This window comes from Eumetopias jubatus, unplaced genomic scaffold, assembly GCF_037043125.1.
Source record: "Eumetopias jubatus isolate StellerSeaLion01/CBP00866 unplaced genomic scaffold, mEumJub1_p1.0 scaffold_12, whole genome shotgun sequence".
Taxonomy (NCBI): domain Eukaryota; kingdom Metazoa; phylum Chordata; class Mammalia; order Carnivora; family Otariidae; genus Eumetopias; species Eumetopias jubatus.
Genome location: NW_028274818.1, coordinates 87,144,305 through 87,149,428, shown reverse-complemented (window position 1 = coordinate 87,149,428; position 5,124 = coordinate 87,144,305). Strand labels below are relative to the sequence as shown.

The following is a 5,124-nucleotide window of genomic DNA, read 5'->3' as shown; positions in this document are numbered from 1 at the left end:
AGCCTTGCGAGGCATGGCATGCCTGCTCTTTCCAGGACTCGTGACAGAGTAAAATCTGTTTTCCCGAGCCTCTCCTGTGTTCCCTCTTGTGGCCACAGCGGACTGTCCATCATGTAAAAGCTTCCTCCAAGGGAGTGCACGCTCTAGTGCATGAGACCGATGGGGATAAGACCGTGCTTTGTCTGTAAGTGTGAAATGATGCCATGAGGAAATCCTGTGAGGGAGTTCGTGGTGCTCAGAGCAGCTCCACAGGGAGATTTGGCCTGGGTGGCCATCAGAGAAGGTCTCCTTGGGGAGATGACATATGGGGGAGGTCTGAAAGGATGATCGGGAGAAATGAACCAGAGACATGGAGGAAGGTTTTTCAGGCTGAGGGAACAGCATGTACAAAGGCATCACAACAGGAGCCAGGGCGTGTGGTGACCAGCTGTCCCGCTGGTCTGAGGCTGAGTGGGTGGGTGGGGGTGGTTGTGGGCACCAGATTTTCAGTTTGGAGAGTGGGACAGTTCTGGGGGAAAGCATTCTAGTTCCCCAGGGATGGGGGGTGTAGGTGGGGGAGGAAAGGTAGTTCCTGGGACACAGGACCCTCATAAGTAATACTGGGAAACCCGTGGGCAAACCGGGATGAGTTGGTCACCCCTGCATGGCACCTTCAGGAAACTGAAGAAGATTCTTAGAGTGATTGCCCTCAGAAGCAGACCCCGGGAAGAGGATTCAGGTCCAAGTAGTTTATTTGGGAGTTGGAAGACGAGGGTAAGGGGGGAAATGAGACAGAGGCGGGAAGGCAGCCAATCAAGGGTACACTCTTGTAGCGGTTAGTAGTCTCCAGAGAAATAAAACCCACAGGAGACAGATAGATGACAGATGATAGATAGAGGAGATGGATATAGACAAAGATATTCATGTAAAGAAATTAACTCACACGAATATGGGGCTGGCAAGTCCTAACTGTAGGGTGGGCTGGCAGGCTGGAGACTCCTGCAGTCTTTTTTTTTTTTTAAGATTTTATTTATTTATTTAACAGAGATAGTCACAGCAAGAGAGGGAACACAAGCAGGGGGAGTGGGGGAGGGAGAAGCAGGCTTCCCACTGAGCAGGGAGCCCGATGCGGGTCTCGATCCCAGGACCCTGGGATCATGACCTGAGCCGAAGGCAGACACTTAATGACTGAGCCACCCAGGCGCCCCGACTCCTGCAGTCTTGAGGCAGAATTTCTTCTTTGGGAAACCTCAGTTTTTGCATTTTAGACCTTCAACTGGTTGAAGCCCATCCAAATTATCGAGAATAACCTCCCTTCCTTAAAGTCGACTGATTGGGGCGCTTGGGTGGCTCAGTCTGTTAAGCGTCTGCCTTTGGCTCAGGTCACGATCCCTGGGTCCTGGGATCGAGTCCCTGATTGGGCTCCCTGCTCAGTGGGGAGTCTGCTTCTCCCTCTGCCCCTATCCCCACTTGTGTTCTCTTTCTCTGTCTCTCTCTCTCAAATAAATAGATAAACAAATAAAATCTTTAAAAAAATAAAAGTCAACTGTTAATCACATCTACCAAATACCTTCACAGCCACACTTTGATTGATAGTTAATTAAAAAACTGGGTACCGCCGGCCATTGTAGACACACGAAATTAATCATCACAACTCTCAAGCTGGGGATCACTGTGGCCAATGGGTTTAATGCTGCTGGGACACACTGGGGGCACACACACCTCAGAATGATCCACCCAGGTGAGGATTCTGGGCATTTACACCCCTGCTCTCATCAGCCACTGTCTGAGGGCTGCTGTGGGTGGGAGACAGGCATGCAAGCAGTTTCAGAGACCAGAGGAGGCACTCGGGCAAAAAGAGCAAGGCGGTAGTTAGAAGTCAGCAGATGCACGCTGGAGTGGGGGTGATGAGGGGAAGGGTGGAGCGTGCACCACAAGATGGCCTCCGTGAATGAAGCAATAAGAAGAAAGAGAGAAAGAGACTCAACCATAAAGGGTCTTGCAGGCCATGTAAGCACTGAAGTCTTAGATTAAGTACAGTGGAAAGGCATTATACTGGGGGAGGGGGAGGCCCATGAGCAGCTTTGTGTTTTCAAAAGATCTTTAGGCTGCTGTGAAAACAATGCGTGGGAAAGGGGCAGAGAGGATGCGGAGCCACTGGCTGGGAGGGTCTTGCTGGAGTCCAGGTAGGATGGAGGCATCTGGGAGCAGGTGGTAATAGGGAAGATGGAGAGAAGACAGATGCTAGGGCCATCTAGGGAACTAAAGCAACAGGTCTTGGTTATGGATCTGGGGTATTGGCCATGGGGTAAAGGAGTATATCAAAGCCAGCCCCACTCTAGTTTGTTTTTCATGAAAGTTTTAAAAACTTTTATTTATTTCTTTATTTTGATAGCTGGAGCTCCGTTGTGGACCAAACAGCCCAGAAGTTGCCTGCAACCAGTTTAAGTGACCTTAAGCTGACCTTACCTGCTGCCTGACCTGTTTCTACATCCTAAGATGCTTATTGCACAACCAGAAACCTTCTGTTGAAAATACAGCTGGAAGCCAGCATAAATGGAGGGTAAGCGTGGAAAACATTCCTCTGGTCCCTCGGCGGGAGGGCATCTCATAATGAGACCAATGGTGGCATGAGGATGAGAAATCAGACACTCAGGGCCTGTCACCTTGAAACAAGCACCCCTAACCCTCTCCCTTTAGTTGTCCCAAACATTGGATGTTCCTTAAAAACCACCTGTTTTCTGTGTCCTATTTTGTTTTGTCCACTGTGCAGAACAAAGAATGGATTTACCCACTCTTGGGGGGGGGGGCGGGGAGGGAAGAGCAATGTCACATTAGGACTTTTCCAGTTGTCCTTGGTTTTAAGAAGCCAGGTGTAAGGAGAAAGCACCAGATGGTGGTGGTGTAGTTGCCAGAAACCGAAACCTCCCATCCCTATGCCCAGCACCCAGAATCTTCCCCTGGAAGGGACCTTGGCCTAGCTGGCAAACAAGAAGATGGGAACAAAGTATCGTGAGCAGACCATAGAAATGACTAGAAAACCAAACTGAGTTTTACTTTCCATTGGCATCTGAGCCGAGGCTGTAGTGTTTCTCTCACCAACTCCAACCAAGGGGCTTGAGCTAGAAATCTAAGGGTGTGTGTGTCGAAGGCCCCCTGTGATCCACACCTCCTTGTATTCATGTCCTTGGGTAGTCCTCTCCCATGGTGTCCAATGATTGGTCTCTGTGGTAGACAGAATTATGGCTTCCAAAGATTTCACGTCTTAATCCCTGGGACCTGTGAATATGTTATGCTACGTGGCAAGGGGGAATTAAGGTTGAGAATGGAATTAAAGTTGCTAATCAATGGACATTCAGATGGGGGAGATTATCCTGGATTCCCTGGGTGGGCCCAATGTAATTATGAGTGGCTTTGAATGGGGAAGAGGGAAACAGAAGAGTCAGAACCAGAGAGATTGCCTCATTAGAAAGACTCTGCTGGGCATTGCTGGCTTTGAACATGGAAGAAGGCATGAACCAAGAAATTCAAGCAGCCTCCAGAAGCTGGAGACAAGGAAATGAATTCTCCTCTCCACCTCCGAAATGAACGCAGCCCTGCCCACACCTTGGCTTTAGCCCATTGAGACCCATTTCAGACTTTTGACATCCAGAACTGTAAAATAGTAAGTTTGTGTTGTTTTAAGACACAAAGCTTGTGGTAGTTTGTTACAGGGGCAACAGAACACTTGGGATGAGGGTTAAGAATACAGGATGCATTCAATAAATATTTGTTAAATGGAATGAACAAAAGGTCTCTCTGCTCCAATAAATCCCCAGCTTTGTTTCACCTTAGAGTGAATCAAAACCCTTTGAAGACCCTCACAACCCTCAACCCACCATTCTAGCCCCGTTGGCTCCCCCACTCCTAGAAGAATCCATTTGGATGTCTTGCTTCAACTCAACCTGGCCATGCTCTTCGGTGCCTGTGTGTATTTTCATATGCTGTTCTTTCCTCTGGGACTCTCCTTCCCCTCCCCCACCCCCACTTGGGAACACCTCCTCACCCTTCAAGAGTGAGTTCAAATGTCACCTCCAGACGACCTTCCCTAGTTACTCAGGTAGTAACTTTCTATACTTCCCTGCGTCCTGACATTCATTACCTTGTGCCATATCAAGCTGTCTGCCCCTCTGTCTCCGGCACCTCATAGAGGAGACCTCCACAGGCGGGGCAGGTACCCTCGTCATCCTTGCATGCATTTGGGATAAGGAGTCCGGGGTGGGAACCATACTCCCAAAGACTACAAACTAGCCCAAGCATCCTGGTGTTTTCCTTCTTTGAACTCTCTTCCAGACATTCAGTTCATCTCTGAGTCACCTCTTAAAAAAAAAAAGACAAATGTAAGTAATGTTTTTTTGATTATAATAGTAATCCTCATCATTGTCTAGTGCGGAATCATGGAAATCTACCCACAAGAAAATAAATTCCCACCGAGACCAGCACTGTCATCCATAAACCCATCAAAATGAATAGCTAATGTTTCTCTAATTCTTACCCTGCTGCCGGAAACCAGGCTGAGCAGGTTTCATCATCAGCCCCATGTACAGATGGACAAACCGAGGCTGGGAATGTTCCATGGGAGAGCCCCAGTCTACACACTTGCGTTCTTCTGGGTCTGCACCTGACATCATTAACAGCAACAGGGGTGTTTCCCTCTGTTCTTCATACGCTACATTTGGGGGTTTTTCATCCCTAATTATCATGAGCTCCTATCTCTCGTATTAGGAGCTTGAAAAGCAAAGATAAAGACTTGAATGGAAGATGTATGCCACAGGAAGCAAACTCAGAGACCTCTAGGGGCCAGGCCCAGTCCATAATTGTTACTACACTTGATCTTAGCCAAAAGGCCGAGAAGCGATGCACAGTCCATAATTGGTGACAGGGCCTCGGGGAAGTAGTTTTTCCCAGTCTACAGCTGAGCTTTTAATAACATGTTGGTGTTGGCGGTGTTTTACCATATGTAAGTTTGAATTGTTATGTCACCAAATCCATCGCTTTTTCCTCATTTTTCTTTTCTGGGTTTCCTTCTAGGCTTTGCAAGCCCTTCTTCCCTCCCAGGTCATAAAGCTGCCCCCTCCTCTTGTCCTCCAGTTGTTTCATGGTTTT

At 48.2% G+C, this 5,124-nt stretch overlaps 1 non-coding gene across 1 annotated transcript; it reads right to left on the bottom strand.

Moving 5' to 3' along the window:
• Positions 1-4,677: 4,677 nt before the first annotated feature.
• LOC114198813 (U2 spliceosomal RNA) lies at positions 4,678-4,877 on the bottom strand. Its single transcript, XR_003607186.1, has one exon. It is a non-coding gene; the product is annotated as a U2 spliceosomal RNA (small nuclear RNA).
• Between the last annotated feature and the right edge of the window lie 247 nt (positions 4,878-5,124).